Consider the following 24437-nt stretch of genomic DNA (forward strand, 5'->3'; position numbering starts at 1 on the left):
AAAAGAGAACCCTCCGAGGAAGTCTTATCGTGAAATTGTCGAGTTGGATGACCTTAAAGTGAAGCTAACATCATTAACATCTCAGAATAATGCGTAGGTCATATCATTTACAACGTTTTACGAATGAAAAAACTTTACTCCCCGTTTTTCGCGTTATAAACTAGTCCTTCACCCACTTTTTTTGCCAGATCTGGCCAACCTGTGATTATGTAATCTGTTTTAGACTATATAATCGCCTGCTTGGAAAATAATTTTGACTTCTTGTTTTATCTATCCAGACAGGGTTAGATGAAAACCATGTTTCATACCGTTGAAGGACCGTTAAATCAATGATATTACTTTAGATGGAGATTATTTCGAAGACTAAAATCATGTTTTCATACGAAAAATGTGTCTGAATTTTTCAACTCCAAACATATTTTCGAAAATCATTCAAAACCCACTAAATTAAACAACAAACTCTGTTTCAGAGACGGTAAGGAAAAGATTTCCGAAACGGCTGGGCCGATCAACTTGAAAATTTCACAAGACCGGCATAGATATATTTCTCAGATAGTGATCGAAGAAAGACGATTTTTGAAAACAATTTCGACTTTTTAAGTCGCTGTGTTATGTAAATTTTTTCAGAAAAATCGAATTTTTTGTGAAGTCGCCATTTTGACAAAAATCAAAATTTTGACTAGCCCTTCGATCATCGCTTGTATTCAGCTATAGTAATAATAAGTGTTTTGGTTTTTCGATTTGAGATAATTTTATGCAGAAATGTCTTCCGCACGGCCAGACATATTTGTTTGGAGGTTCCCTTAGAGATACCGGATCAAGTAAGTCCAAAGTGTTTCGAAATGAATCTGAGTTGATTACTAAAGTACCCTAAATTCTGTCATCATGTATTTTTTTACTACTTTATTAAATAAAATATCTCTTCGAATAAAAGTTCCCACAAACCCACTTTTTTTTTATTTTCAAGTGGAGCTGACCCTTAAAATTTTTTCTAACTCAAAGGAAAAATGACAAAAATTAGAAAACGATTTTTTAAGACTTAAAAAAAATGGATAACCCTTTCGAGGAATGTTTACTATTATTCGAAAGGACATTCTTTGGAATTTTTTTTTTGAAAATTATTTCTTTCAAATGTTGGCAGTGGCTACGTCTCAAATGGTCCATCCGTTGAGTTCAATTTTCGATTTCTTTCGAGCATTTCGACTGGTAACTGGCAAATGGCAGGCGTTATGTTTTGCTCCAAGGCCTGAAACGAATGGTAAATCCGTATAGACTTTAGAATTTAGATTTTACATATCACCACAGGAAAAACTCTAACGGTGTGATATCACACGAACTTGGTGGTCAATCGACCGGCCCAAAACGTGAAATTATCTGCTCTATGAAGTTTTCTCTCAACAAATCTATTGATTGATGCGATGTTTTGAAAGTGGCGTCGTCTTGTTGAAACCAAATGTCGCCGAGATCAGGAGTTTCAATTTCCTGCAGCAAATAGTCGGTAATCATGGCGCGAAAAAGGTCGTTTTACTTTTCACCGACATCATTTTGATGCCACCGGTCCACAAATCACACCAAATCGTTTTTTTTTTTGGTTGAACTGGCAGCTCTTGAATCTCTTTAGGTTGCTCTCCGTCCCAAATGCGGCAATTTTGTTTATTTACTCGTATAATACATACCTATCGAAAACGACGGATCTTCTTGGAGCTTTTCAAGAGCCCATATAGTGAAGCTATGTAGCTTGGGAAGGTCAAGAGGCTTCAGTTCTACCCAAGTTGTATTAAAGTATTATCTCGACGTAAAATGCGCCAAGTCATTCCATATGTTAGTCCGAGTTGCTGGGAACGGCGTCGGTTCGACTCTCCACGGTCTTCGTGTACACTCACTCATGTCAAATTTTACAGAGCAAATCAATAGTCTTAGTCACATTTAAAACACGAGGCACGAGTAAAAATTAAACACATACATACATACAATTATGTATGATTTTAAATTTTCTAAAAAAACAGAAAATACGCAACACTGTCCTCATAGAACTCAGTTGTAATCTGGATATATGTATTTGTTTATGTTCATAAATATAAAAAGTTAATATTTGAATTGTTTAAAATACTTTTGAAAACACATTCAAATCAGTTTTTGAGGTCACTGCTGAGAGAGTCTACATCTGTTGTGTTGCTGACAGCGCGTCGCTACAAAAGAATGTTTGCGAATTTGATGACGTCATCGCAATCATTTACTCTTTCTAATAGAACCAGAACAAAGCAGCGAGCACAAAGATCGAATAAAATGATAGAAGATCAACGAATTTATTTTATATTTAGGTATGTTAGTGGATTTGTATGTGTGCCAACGGGTGTGGTTCCACCAATTTCAAAAGCAACAACAATAACAACAAATACGCTTCAAAATGGCATTGTGCGTTAAAATTAGATAGCATAGCCGCAGTCGAAACAAAAACCAAAAAACAAAGAAATAAAACTAAATTGAGCAACGAAAACTGGAAATGGCAGAAATATGTAAACCTGTAAAATGGCATCATCTGACCCTTCTAGCGCTGACAGACACAAAACTAAATAGATTAAACGCTTGCTGGTGACCTCCGTCGTTGTTGCTCGTGTGTTGAGCTAATTAAACATTCACTTTTGGTTGTTGACTGGCCACTGCAACAACAAACCACGAAAAATGAAGTTGAGAACTACAAAAAAGATAATCTCGGTTTTGCTTTGGCTCATACATACATACATACTAGATATGATTTGAATTTCGATATCTTCGCATAGAGTAAAATATATAAATTAGCTTTTTTCGATTATTTTTCAAATCTTTTAACATATTTTTTTTAAGAAACCGGCATTTGGTTCAAAAGCTTTCCGCCGTCTGGTTCAAGTACTCGCATATATTAGTAAAAAAAATGAATTTTACTTATTTTTTTTTAATATATAATTGTTCTATTTGTTTCCATATTTACTTTTGCGCTGAAAATGGAAAAACAACTAAAAAAGTATTTGTCAAGTCTGAAAGGCGAAGTTTAATATTTTGGTTATGTTTACACAGGTGAGAAATTCTGTATTTGAACCATTATCGAAAAAATTGTAAAAAGAAGAATGGCTAAAATATTAATTTTGAATAAAAAGCGGAAACAATAACATTTTTTTTATTTTCATTCTATGTATTTTATAACGTCGTATGTAAAGGGTGATCCATCTCGAGGCTCCCTATTTTTTTAAAGAAACAACACAGAAATGTTTTTTATCATTCGAAAAAACATTTTTGACACTTATTTTTTGAAGATTATCTCTTTCAAATGTTGGCTACGTCTCAGATGATCCATCCGTTGAGTCCAATTTTCGTTGACCCGTTCGAGTATTTCGGCTGGTAACTGGCAAATGACCGAAGGCCGCCAGTGCAGAAAGTAGTTCTACACAAAAGAACTATGAACACCCCGACGCGTGATGTTTTGCTCCAAGGTCTGAAACGAAGCAGGATTGTCGGCATGGACTTTAGACTTTACATATCCCCACCGGAAAAAGTCGAACAGTGTAATATCACACAATCTTGGTGGCCAATCGACCAGCCCCAAACGTAAAATTATTTGGTCACCGAAGTGTCCTCTCAATAAATCAATTGATTGATGCGATATATGGGAAGTGGCGCTGTCTTGTTAAAACCAAATGTCGCCGATATCACGAGCTTTAATTTCAGGCATCAAATAGTTGGTTATCATGGCGTGAGAACGGTCGCCATTGACGGTTACGTTCTAATCGGCAACATTTTTGAAGAAATATGGACTGATAATTTCACCAACCCACAAACCACACCAAACCGTTATTTTTCCTGGATAAAATTGCAGCTCTTGAATCTCTTCAGGTTGCGCTTCGTTCCAAATGCGGCTATTTCGCTTGCAACCCATTAACCCAGAAATGGACCTCTTCGTCGAACAAAATTTGGCTCGAAAACGTCGGATCTTCTTCTTTCTATTTGAGATCTCGACGTAAAATGCGCCAAGGCCAAAGACAAGGTTCTCGACTCTAATCCAAATAGAAAGTCGTCTTTAGTCGGAACCCACTCCATTACCCACTCATTCTCATATACTCGTATTAATTTAAATGTTATAAAAAGTGAAATGTCGAGACCTCAGTAAAACATACAAGATTAGCCGATATCTTTCAGTTGAAATACCTAAAATACCACCATCTAAAAGACATTCTAAAAAAATCCTTAGAAAACACATTGTTTTGTCAAATGGGTTGTAATTATTCTACATAATACCCATTTTCGTTGATATTTTTTTTTTTTCGATAACATATTTGTAGTCTCATTGGTCTTTTGCTTCCAAATAGTACTAAGTCTCGGTGACTTCCTTCCAGCAACAATTTTTTAAAGAACAGAGCAGGAAAAAGTTGCTGGAGACAATTTTGGAGAATACTTTACGTATATAAGTAATTCAAAATCGATTTCGTGTAATTTGTCGAACATTTTCGTTGATATGTGTTACCATGAATCAGTTGAGAGGGAGCTTTGCAACGAACGTTCGTATTTTAATGAACGATATGCCCAAAACGATCTTTATAGTATACATACTTAAACTTAAAGTGTGAGCTATAGTAACTATAACGCTAAATAATATAACTAATTATAATAATATCCGAGATAAGTCCTCCAAAAAACTTTCAGTGCACCCAAACTGTAGATAGAGTATTGTGAAAAACGTTTTTAAGTATGTCGGTATTGTTACGTGACAAGATGTGGGAACCAAGGGCTGTTAGTCACGGAAAATTCTACTCGGGCTCGACTCATTCGCTAGGGTCGATTGATATTAATATGTACATACATACTATACCTAGATATATAGTATGTATGTATGGGAGTCAGCTTATATAAATGCTTTTTGCTAATTTTATATCTCGTCAAAGTCACATTTTTGCACTGCGAGACTTAAATATACATACATACATGTGTATGTATTATGTAAGTATATCTAGTAACACAAACGGGATAAAATAAAATTGCCACATAATTATTATATACAGATCAAACCTTCTAGCGTTTCTATAAACTACGTGACATCGTTTCTATGAAACAATAACGGCAAATATAACTTGATTAATTAAATACAAATAAATGATTTCGATATGAGTAAGGGAATTCCAATAAAGCCACAAATCTTAAAGGAAGTAGATCGGCGCCAACTCGGCCGACTGGAATGCGTTGAAGGGTGGCAGAGTATTGTAATAAGTGCATATATGTACATATATATGGATAGCTACGTATGTATATGTGATTTAACTATTTCAATAAATATAAATGCAATGATTACAAAAAAAACAAAGGCTTTTTATATGTAATCTCCATACTTATAGGCCGCAGAATTTTTAAGGTCGTGCCACAACTTTTAGTCGTCGAATTGAAATCTATATACACGCGTACTAGTCCCTCAGTTTTTTTAGGATATTGAGTTGAAATTTTGTACACGTCTGTGTCTGCCAAAACACTTACTTATTTATCAGAATCGTCGATATGGAAATACTATGCCACATATGTAGCTGCCATACAAACAAAAGGATCAAACTCAGGTTCTTATATGGAAAACTTTTTTATTTGTCAAAATTTCTTCACGAATTTTGGCATAACTTATTGTCTTATTCAACTCTATAATTTGTACGGAAATTGTTTAGATCTGACCACTACAGCATGTAGCTGCCATACAAACTGTACGATCAAACTCAGGCTTTTATATGGAAAACTTTTTTATTTGTCAAAATATCTTCACGAATTTTGGCATAAACTATTTTCTTACACAACCCAATAATCTGTATGGAAATTGTTCAAATCCGACAACTATAGCGTATAGCTGCCATACAAACTAAGTGGTCAAAACCAGATTCTTATATGGAAAACTTTTTTATTTGTCAAAATATCCTCACGAATTTTCATATAATTATTTTTCTGACACAACTGTATAATCAGTATGGAAATTTTTTAGATCGGACCACTATAGCATATAGCTGTCATACAAACTGTACGATCAAACTCAGCTTCTTATTTGGAAAACTTTTTTATTTGTCAAAATATCTTCACGAATTTTGGCACAGATTATTGTCGGCAACAACCTCATAATCTCCGAAAAACTTGTTCAGATCGGACCACTATAGCATATAGCTGCCATATAAACTAAACGATCAAACTCAGGCTTTTATATGGAAAACTTTTTTAATTGTCAAAATATCTTCACGAATTTTGGCACAGATTATTGTCGGCAACAACCTCATAATTTCCGAAAAATTTGTTCAGATCGGACGACTATAGCATATAGCTGCCATACAAACTGATCGTTCGAAATAAAGTTCTCGTAAGGAATCCTTAATGTTTTTCTTGTTCTTGTTCTATTTAATTTATTGAAATGGTGAAATGGAATTTTTCCAATGCAATAAACAATAGTCACGTGAAATATATGCAGTTTGCTTTAATAATCACGCTTCCATTTGCTAATATCCACTTCGCGCCCACTGTTTGCCCTCAAATTGAGGTCGACGTCAATAGGCTTAGATATGCAGAGTAAATGCATAATAGAATTGCAATGATTTATTACACAATTAAAGCATATGTGTATACATATATACATAAATATATAAATAGTTTCATATTTTCCAAACTTAACGGACTTGAACGCTTGGCAAACTCACGCTCAAGTTACAAGCTGCGGTTTGTTGAATCACACACCGGCACTAGTTGAGCGGCTGACAGATTTGTATGGATATGTATATGTATGTATGCACCTAAGTACACCATTTTCATTATGTTCATTATAAGTATAAGTGTATGTGCATATGACATATAAATTTATTGAGCAATCATAATGATTCAGTGGCATCGGAATGTCACATAGGCACTATCTGCATAATAACCTATACATACATACATACAATACATGCTATATAAGTCCATATCGACGTATTTGTGTCTAGAATTTGTATAAAAATGCCAATAAGCTATCAACAATGAAATTATTTTACACATACCAAAACATACACACATTTATATTTAAATATTTATAATTTATACACTCACCTACCACAACTATAGGCACATTTCTAAGGGCTGCCGCACCAACACTTGTCGGTGCACATATTGTTTGCAAATAAAAATTTATAATAAATAGTATTCGCTATTCTTTTCGCTCAACAAGTGCAACGAACCGCGCGAAAATTTACCAGATAAGACAAGGCTTACGAGTACATACAGTGTTGGCCAAAAATTTAAGCACACACCTAGCTTTAGCGCTCTCGCTGGAAATTCATTTTGCAATGGACTTTGAAAGTAGAAAAAAAGTTAAATTCGTCTGCCTTGAAGTTATAATGGTCTTCACAGATAGGACCTTATTTTGATAGATTGATATCTGAGAAACTGCGGAACTAGTTCGCTAATATGCAGATGTACGAAGAAGGCTAAATTGACTCAGCTCATCGTGTTGATGGGTGATCCATTTCGAGGTTCCCTACTTTTTTAAAGAATAAACACAGCAACTTCCTTCTTTGGCATTTATTTTTTGAAGACTATCTCTTGCAAATCTCGGCCCCGACTATGTCTCAGATGGTCCGTCTGTTGAGTCCAATTTTCGTTGACTCGTTCGAGCATTTCGAAAGGTAACTGACGAATGACACGCTTGAAGTTTTGCTCCAATGCCTGAATCGATGTGGATTTGTTCGCATAGACTTTAGATTTTGCATATCCTTGCAGTAAAAAGTCGAACAGTGGGATATCATATGATCTTAGTGGCGAATCGACCGGACCAAAACGTGAAATTATCTGCTCACTGTAGTGTTCTCTCAATAAATCCATTCATTGATGTGATATGTGGGAAGTGGCGTCGTCTTCTTGAAACCAAATGTCGCCGAGAACACGAGTTTTAATTTCAGGCATCAAATAGTCGGTTATCGAAACTAAAGTAAGTATTTCATGAGTCCATAAATTAATGAAATAACAGACACATACAAAAATGGCGGGAAGTTGGCTTAACGAATGACTCAAACTTTTTTAAAAATTAATTCTAAATCCTCATAATTTTACTCACAAGCAATGTCAAGCAATCATCCTACTTATTGAAAAAGCGGTACTTTTTAGTGAAACAAATTATTGTTTCTATTTCCAACGCCACGACTGTACGTGTGTACATCCAATGCTGACATCATCGCCGAAAACAAAGCACTAGATTCTATTAACGATGCATTGGAAAACTGTTTAGTATGAGAAAATTGCAAACCCCGAAATATTTGATGCAAATTTATGCAACATGCAATTTTCAGTTGGTACATTAGGTATGTGAAATATTATACATTCAAATATAAGTACATGCAGTTGGATATTAACCATTGTTTCTGCGTTCTAAAAATACATTCTCGAATTCAAGTTGAGTTCATTGGTGGATATAGAATTTAATGAGTCATGTGACTTTGTGTAAATAACGGTTTTTTCAACAGGTAGATATACATGGAGACTAATCTCAGAGACGAATTTGATTTAAGCGACCCTATTTACCCATGATATCCGTTTGAATAATCTCAATAGCAAACAAATTATCTTAACAAGTCAATTGAGAAGTCCCCAACCCGACACATAGATGGCGCTACTAGCATAAAATCCATATGATTTTTAGTTGTCTATAGTCAAAAGTGAGTTAAGGCTACATTTTTGACCATAATCAACGACGAGTTGATGATTCGGAGCAGTGTTTGGCGATGCTTAAGCGTAATAAACCTTACTTTTTGCCTCGGTAGTCAACCGAGTGGCCTGCACACGCTGCACCCGCGCCAGATCCGAATGAAATAATATTTATTGACTGCCTTGAGAAAGGAAGGACCATCGGTAGCGACTATTACTGGAACATTTGAAGTTCGAAACCGCTGAAAAATTACGGCATTTGAATAAAAAGAAAGCGCTGTTTCACCAAGGAAATGCACCGTGTCACAAGTCAGTGAGAACGTTGGCAAAAATCCATTAATTGGTCTTCGAATTGCTTTCCATTCACCGTATTCTCCAGATCTGGTCCTCAGCGAATGTTTACTGTTCTCAGATCTCAAAAGAATGCTCGCTGCGAAGAAATTTTCGTCGAACGAAGAAGTGATCACTGGTACTTAGGCCTATTTTGAAGCATAGAACAAATCGTACTACAAAAATTGTTTCGAAAAAGGTGAAGGGTGTCAATTATGTCGAATGCAGTGCTTGTGAAGAGAAATTTCTTATGCAAGGGTTTCATTTTTTTGCAGATAGAAATGCTAATGCTCGAATGTACGCCGGCGGTTCTTGAACTAGTGCTAAACCTGCCACCTACAGACTTCTTCGAGGATATACTGTCCAGAATTAATTCTGCTACTACGAGAAGCAGGAACCTTTGGAGTTCGCTCCAACCTGCTTGTTCGGGGTGGCACCTCGGGGAGTATCGTGGTGGTTGTGGTTAAAACCCAAATACGGGAAGAACTGACACTTTGTCGGTTGAATGTAGAGTTACTTTGGCATTTTCAGGGGGCTGATCAACGCAGGGATTTGATCCACTGTGTTTTGAGCATTAAACACACCGGACGTTGTCCAGAATTAAGCATAAGACTGTCTTCAGTTGCCTGAACACTGCCGTATACGAGTATCATATGTCAAGCAGAGGTCTTTGATATTGAGAAAGCCGCGGAGCTAACGTCTAATATATCAGTAGGCAACTCTAGAGTCAGCATCTTTGTGTAGCAATCAAGGAGGTAACCTCGTACCGCATATCGGCCGGTAGTGTCTTGCGAAGCAGTGAAGGGTGTAGCCAGGAACAAGCGATTTCAATTCTACTGTGTACCAGGTCACAAAGCCATCAATGACATTGAGATAATGAAGGAGATTGCCAAGAGTGGTTTAGTGGCTGTCATCTGGTAACATGACCGACATCGGTAACCCAACCATTGTCCTAACGACAATCTGGAAATAACATGACAAGGAAGTTTAAAATTCTATGGCATAATCTGTCAGTATGCAAAACTGCAAACGTCAGATATGCACAAAGTTCCTGCTAACTTTTGATATAAGAGACTGTATGAATATGATTGGAATACTCAACGGTCACAACCTGGTAGCAGCTCACGTCTGCAGAATTGGACTGACAGATCGAGATGACTGCAGGAAATGTAAATAGTAAGACAGCAGGGCAATAATGGAGCAAATCTTGTGCACTTGTCCCGCACTAGCAAGGCAACACGTCAAATATTTGGGGTCCCACCCCGTGTGAAACACTAGAAGAGGTATCAATAATGAGACCCCAAAGCTTAGGGAACTTCAAAGGGTGAATGCTCTTCACAGAATTCGTAACGGCACACCAACTGATATCTCAAAGGCTTAAAACTGGTTTGTGCTTGACTCTTTTGCCAGCCAAACTAACCTAACGCAACCTAATAGAAAATGATGAATCTTGACGACCGCTTCATTGGAAAGGTTTATAAGAAAAAGCTTCTAAATTTCTATAATTTGAAAGAGTGGAAAACTTCTTGAGCTCCTGAACCGGAGGAAATGTATAGATGGAGTACTGAACTCAAAGCAGACTTTATTTTTTATTATCTAGACAAACCTAACCCAACCTAACCTCAGTACCATACATATATTGTATAATAAACAGAACTATAACCCAAAGATTACATGCAAATTTGTCTATTCAATCTCGACGATTAAGATCTAATGTACGTTTTTTGCTGAACTCAAGCAAGGTTCGAAGTTTTTATAGTTTCTTTTTTATTTTACACCCTTTCTAAATTTCATATTTCTCGGAACACTTTCTTATATTCTTCGAATGAGAGTATGTTACATACGTTCTTTTAAAAATAAAGATGGGTGAAGGGATAATTATAATCATAGGCACCAAGTTTAGATTGTATTTCGAGGCGGTGCTTTGGTTCTCTGAGAGCAATTAGAAAATGTTTCACGTCTGTAGTTAGAAATAATGAACAAGCAGTCTTTTTGTCTCATTTTTTTGAGAAACTGTTAGTTATTATTTTTTTACTTCAAAAATATATTTGTATACATACATACACACATATGTACATATATGCAAGCTGTTTGTATGATTACAAATATTTGTTGGCACATCTCTGCCGCTCCTTAGAATTATTTGTCTCACATGGTGGTCTCCGTACGCGCGACGAGCGACGAGCCAAAAGGCCACACAAATATTGAAAGAGGTCGAGGTGAACGCTGCGAAGAATTCTCGCAATATACTCGTACTTGTATTGCTTACGTCTTCTCAGCATTGTTTTTACACTAAAACATTTTATTAGCACACGCCTGCTAAGAGGGTGGCGCAAACGCTGACAACAATGCGTAAATATTCAACTGCAAAATAAGAATTAGTCACTTGAAGACTTTGTAAATTTATGTGTCTGATCGAAAAGTAGAACGCAAGCAATTAAAAACATCACGTGAACTTCGCAAACTCAACCTAACGGTATTTGCATTGACGAAAGTATGGTATATTTGATCAACAAATAATAGATATAAAATAAGATAAAAATACCACGACTGGAAAATCAACAACTGACCAGATATTCACCATGCGTCAAATCTTGGAAAAGTCCCATGAAAAGAGAATCGACACACACCCCTTCTTCGTCGCTTTCAAAGCTGCTTTTGACAGCACGAAAAGAAGCTGCCTTTATGCCGCTATATCTGAATTTGGTATCCCGGCAAAACTAATCCGGCTGTGTAACCGGACGTTGAGCAATACCAAAAGCTTCGTCAGGATCGGAAGAACCTCTCCGAGTCGTTCGATACCATACGAGGTTTTAGACAAGACAAACCCCTATCGTGCTAAAGGCCAAACTCTATAAGTCACTTATTATTGCCGTCATGCTATAAGGTACACAGGCATGGTTGATGACAACATCTGATGAGTCGAGGTTTCGAGTTTTCGAGAGAAAGATTCTGTGGAAAATGTATGATCCTTTGCGACAAATTCCGCAGTCGATGGAACGATGAGCTGTACGAGTTATATGATGACACTGACGTAGCACAGCGAATTAAGAGACAACAGCTACGTTGACAATAGCTATGTCGGCTGTATAGATGAAAACTCTCTAGCTCTGAAAGTATTCGACGCAGTACCCACTGGGGGAAGCAGAGGAAGAGGAAGAACTCCACTCCGTTGGAGAGATCCGGCAGTCCGTCCATTTGTATGGAAGCTGTATCCTCTAGTCGTCCGATATCGACGATTCCGGCAACTCAGTAGCACGGCATATGTATACCATTTACGTATAATATAAAAACTTTATAAAGTCTCCGAGGTTAACTTCTGGATGTTATCAATTCGTGACGACCTTAATATATCATGTTGAAGGTATAGCAAAGCCCGACAGCGACTTAACGATAGACAGTAAGAAATGACCTCTCGCAAGTCAAGAAATTGTAACTCAGATCATTTGAAAAACAAAAGAGTGTCGTAAACTTTGAGATAAAATAAAGACGAAATGAGTCTCAACTGGAACGGGGACTGAAAAGCTTTTTACACCTACCAGCGACAAAGTGAGTTCTTGTGAAAAATGCTCCATTCCCAATCGCAACTGTCACATTTTTGACAACAAACATAGTTTGGTATCTTCCTAGCACTTCTGCAACAAAGAGCGCAAGTTGTCACACCTAATGGGACGGAAGAGAGATAGTCTTGCAATGGCTTTCTTTCAGAATATAGAAAGGATAATCTTCATGCCTTAACTTCATTGACTACATACAAGTACTTGAAGCCTATTAGTCTCACTTCTTTAATGTTGAACGAGTTGGAAAAGATTATTGTAATCAATATAAGCTCGAAGACAGTCAAAGCAGCACCCGTACAGAGTGAGTAGATTTACTAGTACTGCTCTGTAGCAGCTTAACTGCATTTTGGATTTAATTCGTCTTCCTGGACATCGAAGATGCTTTCGGCAAGGCGTGCACTGAAGCAAAGGAATGTGACAGCTTCAATATGCAGATAGTTAGAGAAGTTAGTTAGAAGCTGTACTGCTTACTAGGTTTACTGAAACCACTGTAAGGTGGAACAAGATTGGCCTTGATACAACGAGAGGATGCCCACAGGGATCATATCATATCAATAACTCCCAGCAAGTTACTGGAATTCCTTAGAGTGCTGGGCCTTTGTTTGATTCCGGTGCAAACCTCAATTAAATTCCATCTTTATATATATAAATCTTCTGACCGTGTGTTTGCATTTGAACTGCTCCTAAACGGATGGACCGATTTTTATGAAATTTTGTGTGTATGTTCAAGGAGATTCGAGAATGGTTCAGATTTACAATTTGGTCCACTGGAAAATGTTTTTTAAATTATTTTTTCATTTTTAATCAATTGTTAATTTTGGAATGTTTGACCGATAGATGGCGCTACCATCGCAGTATCCAATATTCAAACCTTAAATTGGCGTAAACGTACATTAAAGAAAACGATGCCAAAGTAAAAGGCGACATCAGTGGATCAAGTTTTTATATTGAGGACAGAGTTCGTTATTAAGCAACAAATTCGGTGATTCAATACATCTATGGGTAGCTATAACATTTTTTTCATACCTGCTAACTATTGGACTGTCAAGATACCCCGACAGGCAATTTAAAATTGCAAAAGGTCTGGCATAAAAAAATAGCGGCATAACTGAAGAGTTGATAAAAAATTTGAGATATACAGAAATCTTTTCGAAGCAATGCACAGAGCAATGCAATATTTAAACGGGAACGATGAATACATATATGCGTACAATTTCAAATTGATCCTTCCTGAAAAACAACAAAATTGCTAAATATTAGGAATGGAATAATAGAACTGCAATCAAATACACAAAGCAAAACTGGCTCATTTATCATTCGATGAATAATATACCACCGGCATCCCAAAAGACTGATGCCATAACCTTGCCAGCCGATTTTTTTGTCTTTCCACGCTTGAGAACCGTTTCTTAATATGCAGTCCACCAGGCTGACAATCGATTGGACTCGATTGATTTCACTGATGCACAGCCCAAATTCAATAGTATTTTTACCCTAAAAACCAATTCTTTCTTAACGCACGAAATGCTTTTTGATTCATTTTTGTTGCTTCATCAAAAATGCGATTATTCCTTAACTAATACTTATAATCTAACTAATAGAAATCATATAGATGGTATTAGTAGTACTATCTCATTATCGATATGTTTAGATCACATTGGAATGCTATGCAGTTCAAAGAGAGGAAAAGTTACTTGACTTTCAAGTACTTGGCACGTACCGATTACTTTAGAGCGCACACTATATGCATCCGACCCACTTTTACAAGTGACCTTGCAATCATAAATTTTTATGTTTGCATATTGTGAGAATAGCATTTAATTAAATTATCATATGTGTGGGTAATTAACACCAACCACTCACTTTTAATTTTTCTCAGCTGCTTTTTTGCCTCTTTATAGCTGAAAACACGAGTGATAACATCAGGCACTAACCATTTATGATATCATCTGTAATTGTGGCACCTTAAACGCCGAGGCTCCAGCTGTGGGTGTGTGTGTGCGGCACGATTGCAACTAAGTAACATAATCTAATTTATTATAACGGGATACGATGTCACTTGACCGGAGCGATTTCATTGAGCGTAGAACGGATATACACATGTGTACATATATACTATATATGTATGTATGTATACATATACATATATGCAAGTATATTGTGCATAGGCGTTTCCGCTTCAATGAAAGTTTATAAAAATTTCTTAATATAAACATTTAAATCATAATCGAGAAAAGAGTGCAAAAAATAATATTTAATCGCTTCATGAATTTCGCAGTAACGCTGAACCTTTTTTCGCATTCCAATATGAAATAAGACCGAACTTTGGAATCAACCACTAATTTATCACATATATAATATAGGCATTTATATAGCGTGATATTTGCATATACCCTACTACTATACTTTAAAAATATTATCACTTGAATTTCATTGAGACTTACATACATTTGTGCAAAAAACCACAAAGAAACCGCAGTTCAAAACTTGCAGGAATAATTGTTGCCCCAAGAGCTTTGCTTACCTGCAAAGAAAAAAAATGTTTTTAATAAGCAATTCATCAAATTTAAATCTGATTTAAATATAAGTATATACATATACACTTCATAATAAAATAAACTTTCTTTGATAAAATTAAACAAAACAAGTAAGGAGGGGCTAAGTTCAGGTGTCACCGAACATTTTATACTCTCGCATGATAAAGTGATAATCGAGATTTCATTATCCGTCATTTACATATTTTTTTTTTTTTGCTGTCAAATTAATTAGAATTAAATTCTGAGAGATTTACCGATATTTTCGGTGAAAAATTAGATTAGGTTAGGTTAGGCACTGAGTTCTTCTTGTTCGATATCAGGGACCTTGAAAAGTTATAGTCCGATCACGACAATTTTTCCACAAGGGATACCTCAGCTCAAATACCGTATTTGTGTAAAGTTTTATTCCGCTATCATCATTGGTTCCTAATGTATATATTATACAGAGAAGGCATCCGATGGAATTCAAAATAGCGTTACATTAGAAGAAGGCGTGGTTGTGAACCGATTTCACCCATATTCCGTACATGTCATCAGGGTGTTAAGAAAATATTATATTGAAATCGGTCGAGTAGTTCCTGAGATATGGTTTTTGGTCCATACGTGGGCGACGCCACCCCCATTTTCAATTTAAAAAAAAGCTTGGGTGCAGCTTCCTTCTGCCATTTCTTTCGTAAAATTTAGTGTTTCTGACGTTTTTTTGTTAGTCGGTTAACGCACTTTTAGTGATTTTCAACATAACCTTTGTATGGGAGGTGGGTGTGGTTATTATCCGATTTCTTCCATTTTTGAACTGTATATGGAAATGCCTGAAGGAAACGACTCTATAGAGTTTGGTTGACATAGCTATAGTAGTTTCCGAGATATGTACAAAAAACTTAGTAGGGGGCGAGGCCACGCCCACTTTTCCAAAAAAATTACGTCCAAATATGCCCCTCCCTAATGCGATCCTTTGTGCCAAATTTCACTTTAATATCTTTATTTATGGCTTAGTTATGACACTTTATAGGTTTTCGGTTTCCGCCATTTTGTGGGCGTGGCAGTGGGCCGATTTTGCCCATCTTCGAACTTAACCTTCTTATGGAGCCAAGAAATACGTGTACCAAATTTCATCATGATATCTCAATTTTTACTCAAGTTACAGCTTGCACGGACGGACGGACAGACAGACATCCGGATTTCAACTCTACTCGTCACCCTGATCACTTTGGTATATATAACCCTATATCTGACTCTTTTAGTTTTAGGACTTACAAACAACCGTTATGTGAACAAATCTTAATATGTACTCTCCTTAGCAGCTTTGTTGCGAGAGTAAAAAAACTACTGGAAATCCTACCCAAAAACACATACATATGTATTTGTTATTCCACTGTGGGCAAAAAATAGTAAGACTTTTTAAATTAAATAAAGGAATAAGTGCTTGAGAATCGACGATTAACAGTCAGAGAACTTAACGGCATAGTTTGAATATCGGATGGATCAGTGAAAACCATTTTGAAAGATCATTTGGGCGTAAGTGAAAGTGAAAGCACGATTGGTTTCAAAATCACTAAATTTTTTCAAAAACCGGCGTCGCATTAAAAGCTGTAAAACAATGCTTTCCGACTGCCACGATGTCATGAAATGTATTATTACTGACGATGACTCTTGGATCTATGCTTACGACACGCGAAGAGACGATCAATCGGCCGTATATCGTGGCAAAGTTGAGCCGTAGCTGAAAAAAACCACATCAAAGCAGGTCAAAAATCAAGGTTATATTGACCGTTTACGATTATTGAGGTGTGGTGCACTCCGAATTTCTTCCGACTGACCATACTATCAACAAGAAATACTATTTGAGTGTTATGTATCGTTTGCGTGAAGCTATTCGTTAAAAAGGAGGCCAAAATTGTAAAGCACCGTCGCATACTGGTTTGATTCTTCGTGAGTTTTTCGCCGAATTTTCAACTCTTTTCAAATTATATAGATTTTCTTTACTAAATAAACTGATTTTACCTTATGTGTGTGGGTTTAGAACTGAGAGGTCACCATAGAACAGATTTTCACAATGCAATCCCAATCGCGAAGAAAGACCCTTCACAAACAAAACGATACATATCAGCTGTCGATGCCAAAGTAATTTTCGACAGCACTTACAGGTGCGATAATCATACGGTTATGCAGAACGACAAAAAGAATAACGCAGCGCATTCAAAATCCAAAAGAACCTATCTAAGTCGTTCGATACCAGACAAGTTTTTAGACAGTGTGATTCCTACTCGTGCTTCTTCTTCAATATAAGGCTGGAAAAGAGTAATACATGCCGCTAACCGCAATGAGACTGTCGACTCTTAAAGTACAATGCTACTGGGTACGCAGATACTATTGACACCTTAGACTTTAACAACAGAACTGTCAGCGCAGCCAGTAAAAAGGAGAAAAAGTGTTGGTCTTGTGTGAATGAGTGGAAGACAAAGTAAAAAGTTTTGAAAAAGTTACGATCAAGCACTCAGATTCCACCTCGACGAACAAAAATTACACTATAAGTCTGTCGATATTCCCGTCTTATTATATGACGCAGTAACATGGACGATGACGAAGCGGTATGAGGAAACACTTGGAGCATTCGAGAGAACTATTCTCCGCAACAACTTGCGAGCCGTTAACGTGAACGATTAATATCGAAGACGGAACCATGAAGTACACGACCTCTACGGCAAGATGGTTAGGGTTAAGCGCATAAAAGTCCAACAAATACGCTGGTTAGACCACGCCGTCCGCATAGAAAACGATGCACCAGCGAAAAGCTACTTCGATTCGAGACCCATTAAGTGAACAACGGAAGCAAGCACGCCTACGCCTTCAATGGGAACTTCCAAGTGCATAGCGACCTGTCTACACTTAAGAAGTACAGCTGGTGTGACCACGCAAAAGTTACAGGCAACTGACAAAGTTTTGTGTTCTCGGCCCAAACCCATAGTTGTAGTGCAAAACAAGAAAAAAAAGGTCGGAATCAGTGCAGCAGGTGAAGATCATTCATTGAAATTCCGAGAAGAAATTCAAGAGAAAAGTTTTGGAGAAGATTTATGGCCCGTTGGGCATTGGCAATGGATGAAAACACTCCAGCTCTGAAAATATTCAACGCAGTAACCACCGGGCGAAGCAGAGAAAAATGAAGACCTCCACTCCGTTGGAAAGGCCAGGTGGAGAAGGACTTGGTTTCCCTTGGAATCTGCAATAGGCGCCAAATAGTGAAAAGCAAGAACGACTTGAGCGCTGTTGTAAACTCGGAAGAACTCGAAGACGACATTCATTGGCAACACGAAAGATAATTTACTGTTAATAACCTAAAATTATTTTTTTAGCATACATGTATGCTTATATGTATGTGTGTATAATATCATTTAGAGGTCTATACACCGTATCTTTTGAAAGTTTCATTCTCAAAACTTTGAAGACAATGAAACTTTGCTTATGTCAATTAGCACAATTTAGAATTTAATCGCTTTTAAATTGTCGCGAAATACAATGGCAAGTAAATAATACATCCTTGACATTATATACATACATACATGTACATCGTAAATATTCGTTGTTCAAGTGTACTGCCGAAAATTGCAAAATAATAACAACAATTTTTGGCAATTCAGAATGGGACAATTTCGGCGGAGAATTATGTCATTTACAATGAGATCATAAGTGTGTGCATATGTATGCATGTGTGTGTGTGCATTTTGACGACACGCCCGTCGGTGACTCGGGCTTTGCACCAGCCTCAGTGATGTCAACACGAAATGAATGATGCAAACAGTAGCCGCATTCGAATTTACGAGCGTGCAAAAAACGCAATGAAATATCAAGTGAAAGAGAAACTAAAACGAAAACGAAATTAATTAACAAATTACTGTTTGTTTTACTGAATTTTTTACTCAACCGGCATTAATGAAGTTGTTTGTACAAACATGCATACATTCATACATATTCAGTAAATGTAGCACGATTTTGCTTAATTTATGTAATTATTTTAATTATTATTTAAAATAAAAGGGTTATTAAAATTAATTATTAATTGTGCTAAAATAAATTTTGGTTGCACAAATAAAAACAATAGTGTTATTATCTTTTAAGTGAGTGGCAAAAAAACGTTCCAATGGGTTGATATTGTTGGGTCGTTCACTAAGTAACTTCGTTTGAAGATAACAGCTGATTTTTTCGCAGCCAACTTTACACTTGACCGCTTTACGGTTACATATTTGAACAGCTAATATAGTAAGGCTTGTTTGTATAAAAGTTTCTCAAATAACGGCTAATCCAAGTAGAGATTTTCAGTAGCCTTTTTTGACAGATCACGTGTGAGTCGTGTCAAGCTGTCATGTCATTTTTGTTCAGTATTGTTTGGCATTTCATTGACCTTCCCAAGCGACACCGCTTCACTCTCTGAGCTCTTGAAAAGTTCCAAGAAGATCCGACGTTTTCGAGCCAAATTTTGTTCAGCGATGAGATCCATTTCTGGCTCAATGGGTATGTAAACAAGCGAAATTGCCGCATTTGGGACAAAGAGCAATCGGTAGAGATTCAAGAGCTGCCATTTCATGCGGAATAAACAACGATTTGGTGTTGATTGTGAGCCGGTGGAATCACGGCCCTTATTTCTTCAAAAATAAAAGCGGTGAAAACGTAACCATCAATAGCGGTCGTTATCGCGCCATGATAACTGACTATTTGATGCCTGAAAGCTCATGATCTCGACAACATTTGGTTTCAACGAGACGGCGTCACTTCGCATACATTGCGGTAAATCCATGGATTTATTGAGAGAACACTTCTGTGTGCAGATAATTTTACGTTTTGGACCGGTCAATTGGCACTAAGATCGTGTGATATTACTCTAATAGTGTTCCCTGTGAGGATATGTAAAGTCTATAGTCTATGCGGACAATCCCGTTTCGATACAGGTCTTGGAGCAAAACATCACGAATGTCATTCGCCAGTTACCAGTCGTAATGCTCGAACGAGTTATCGAAAATTTGATTCAACGAATGAACCATCTGAGACGTAGTAGTCACGGCCAACATTTGTAAGAGATAATCTTCCAAAAATACAAAGAATATTCTTCCTAATGATAACGAACATTCCCCATTAAATTTGAAGTTTCTGTGATACTTTTTAAAATGTTGGGAACCTCGAAATGGATCATCAGTAATATGTAAACAGTTGATATAGTAAGTCTTGTGTGTAAAAAATTTTCTTAAATTATTTGGAATAGTTTTTGTTTGGTCCCTAACGACCATGAAAGATAGAAAACTGCATTTTCTGAATATTTTCCTGTTTTACTTTCAAAAGGGTAAAAATGTAGTTCAAGCAAGGCGTAGATTGCGTGATGAGCACGAAAAAGATGTGTAGACCAAACGCCGATGCAATTGCAATTTTCCGTTACGGCTTCTTGAGGATGCACAACGTTCTAGAAAGACTCTTGGAGCCGATATGAATAAAATAAAATCGTTGTTCGATGCAAATCGTCGAATAACAACCCGAGAGATTACTGAAAAATTAAATTTGTTTAACAGGATCGTTAAAAAGCACGCCTCCGATTAACTTTGAAGCTAGACATATGGGTTCGTCATATTCTTACAGAACGAAATTAGCTTCGTCGCATTAACGACTGTGATTTTCTTTTAAAAGGTCAAAAAAATTACATTGTTATTGGCGTCGAAAAGTGAATTGTTTACAAGAAAGTTAAGCGCGAGAGAGAGAGATAAAAGGGCTGAACCAGCTTAAATCGCTTCAGAGAGCGGCAACCACCAAAATAAATTAAGTTGATTGTTTGGTGGAATTTCAAAAGGGATCGTTTATTTTGAACTTTTGCCGAACAATAACTCGATTAATTCTGAAGTGATCAGCTGCACAAATCGAGTGATGAACTCTAAGAGAAGAGGACAGAATTGATTAATAGAAAAGGTTTAGGATTCCAACAGGATGATTGGAGACCTCATACAACTTTAATGATGAGGTAAAAATTGTTGCAGCTTTTCCTACCGCCATCACCATTTTCTCCAGACTTGACAGCTTTAGACTATTGCTTGAAACCTTCACCTCAAATCAATACGTCACATGGACCTCTTGGACCAGTTTTTTGCCTACAAGATGACTAAAGGTATTGGATGAAAATGGAGAAAGTATCATTTCATAAAATGTTTTACAAATAAAATTGCACTAAAAAAACTAAATTAGTAAGTGAACGACCCAAGATTATATAACACCTAATAAGAAACGTCGGAGACCCTGCAAAGTATAAATGAACAGTATGACGAGCTGAGCCGATTTGGCTGTGTAAATATACGCGTACTAGTCTAAGTTTTTGAGATATCGTTCTGAAAATGTGCACATGTCTTTTTCTCTCTACGAAGCTGCTCATTTGTCGGAACTGTCGATATTGTACCGCTATAACATATAGCTGTCATACAAACTGACCAAACCAAATCAAAATATGGACAACTGTTTCATTTGACGAGATATCTTTTGAGAAGGACCATCCAAAGCAACGCTGCATTGTACGAATATATTTTTCAGTTTGGTTAGTGGTCCATCCATGGAATCACTGAAATTATGCAATCAGCATTTAATTGTTAAAAAACCAAGGCACATATTTTTATAAATATTTCAACACCCAGTACGAGCCCAATTGCAATATTTTTATATTACAAAAACCTAATCGCCACTTCGCTCCAGTCACGCTATTCATCAGAAATTTATTATTTCAAATCACAGCTAATTGTTAATCGATATAAACGCAAGCAAATATATAATGTGAGGCCCTAACTAATTTAAGTTGTGAATGCGGCTAATAAGCGCCACTATAAATGAACGTAGTATGTGTGTACAGTATATCGTCACCTAAAATACAAAACAACATAACTTCAAAAAATATTGAAAAACGTTGTCAGATATAATAACCAATATATAACCACTGCATAACCAAAACTCAAATTTTGTTTCAATATGAGTGTGTGATAACCAATATATAACCAAAGTATAAGTGTATGATAACCAATATATAACCGCTTCATAACCAAAACTCAAATTTTCTTTCAATATGAATGTATGATAACCAATATATAACCAAAATATGAGTGTATGATAACCAATATATAACCATTTTATAACCAAAACTCAAATTTTCTTTCAATATGAATGTATGATAACCAGTATATAACCAAAATATGTATGCATGATAACCAATATATAACCACTTCATAACCAAAACTCAAATATTGTTTCAATATGAGTGTGTGATAACCAATATATAACCAAAGTATAAGTATATAATAACCAATATATAACCACTTCATAACCAAAACTCAAATTTTATTTCAATATAAATGTATGATAACCAATATATAACCAAAGTATAAGTGTATGATAACCAATATATAATCAAAATATGTATGCATGATAACCAATATATAACCATTTCATAACCAAAACTCAAATTTTATTTCAATATAAATGTATGATAACCAAAACATAATTTAATGATAACCAATATATAACCACTTTATAACCAAAACTCAAATTTTGTTTCAACATTAGTGGTTTCTTTTATATTGTTTTACCTTCGCCTGTTAACTTATAAAAAGTGAAGTTACGTCATTTTGCATTTTAAGTGACGATATACTATTTCTACTTAGAAACAGAAGGAACAGAAAAGGACTCGCCGCCACTCGTGCTGTGCGTGTCAACAAACTCGCATTTCAGTGCGGAATATGGAAACACCAAAGCAGTGGAAACGAAATATTTGGGTCAATCAATAATAGCAACGCGTTCCAGACAAGTTTCCACTCCACGCGTGGAAAGTACATATTATAAACAAAATATAGAATTTCACTCATGTACATCAACACATACCCTGCTACACACAACAGTATATGTATATACAATATTATATTTATATAGGAATATATACATATGTATGGCATACATTTGCATGACTCTATTTGCTGAAGCAATATTATTGTTGGACTATGCATGGTGAAGCGCTACTAAGCTCGCTAGTTGCAACACACCCATCTGTGCACAAGTGTCAAAATGGGCTAGTCCGCCACTCAGTCACCAACTAAAAATTACAATGCGCTATGTATGTTCTACGGAACTTTGCCCTCAGTGGTGTTCGGTGAAACTCATACTAAATCACTCACGCACTAAAAATATGTAAATTTCGTGTGAAATGTGCAATATTGGGGTGAATAGTCGAAAATAATTTTGGAATGCTCATTTGGCAACATACACAAGTGCACAAATAACAGTCGTTGGGTGGCCATTGCCGTGGAAAACTAAATGGAGACATGAAAACTGCTGCGAAAATTTACTGTGTGGTTTTGGTATGTGGAAAGTTCTATACAATTTAGTGATAAATGTTAGAATGCTAAAGTCGATGAAATATGTAGAGTGCTATAGAGTTTTACCAGCTCAAATACTTATATTTTATAGGCAGGGAGGACCATGAATGTCTCTCAGATAGTAAACGTTATTTTTGGCTGCACCGATGCTATAATACACCACACCTTTTAACTAAATTTAGACGAAGTCGGTCGGTCGGGTAGCGAGATACATATGTGAATTCATCAAAAAGTGGGCGGCACTACGCCTATTATCCAATTTTTACCCCAGCTACATTAATGCTCTGTCACACCATCTCGGGGGTAAAATTTAGTGACTCTGACGTAATTAGTTATTGATTTATATCGGATTATCATTGGATTTCATGGCCGTGGTCCGTTTTTTCATACTAAGCAACCTTAATTTTATCAAGATATCTCAATTTTTACTCAGGTTACTGCTTGTTCGAATGGACGGACAGATAGATAATCACCCGAGTAAATTCACAGAGAATACTTTAATCTCGTCATCCAAATCATTTATATATAGAAAGGTATACTATCGGGAACTATCTAAAAGCTCCAGTTCGGACTTTCTGATCCCTGGAGCGCTTTTTACAGTGAGGTGGTAGCAATCGGTCTAGGAACACAGCCTCCTTCAGAGTAGATTCAGAGATGTCGAGACTTCTTTCCTATGGCATCAAGTTCTTTCAGTTTAGACTGGTTCGGGTGCCTGGGATGTGTCTGACACTATCGAAAGAGATGTCCAGACTACTTTTCTCTGGCATCGAGTTCTTTTATGATTACACAGGTTCGGGTGCCTGGGATGTGTCTGACACTATCGAAAGAGATGTCCAGACTACTTTTCTCTGGCATCGAGTTCTTTTATGATTACACAGGTTCGTATGCCTGACTACAACGGAAATGCAAGAAACTACAAGGTTGATTAGCTCGCTCGTTAACGTACTGGGTTGCTTCTACTTCAACTAATA

At 36.5% G+C, this 24437-nt stretch overlaps 1 protein-coding gene across 18 annotated transcripts in view; it reads right to left on the reverse strand.

The window, feature by feature from the left end:
* 41 (protein 4.1 homolog) overlaps positions 1-24437 on the reverse strand; it is a 93199-nt gene that overhangs the window by 42320 nt on the left and 26442 nt on the right. Inside the window, exon 2 of one of the 18 annotated variants that reach the window (XM_049452532.1) lies at positions 14997-15072. The exons of the other annotated variants lie outside the window; for them this stretch is intronic. The gene's annotated coding sequence lies outside the window, so the exon portion shown is untranslated. The remainder of the gene's footprint in view (positions 1-14996; positions 15073-24437) is intronic. 18 annotated transcript variants of the gene reach the window in all.

This window comes from Bactrocera dorsalis, chromosome 3 (genome assembly GCF_023373825.1).
Source record: "Bactrocera dorsalis isolate Fly_Bdor chromosome 3, ASM2337382v1, whole genome shotgun sequence".
NCBI lineage: Eukaryota > Metazoa > Arthropoda > Insecta > Diptera > Tephritidae > Bactrocera > Bactrocera dorsalis.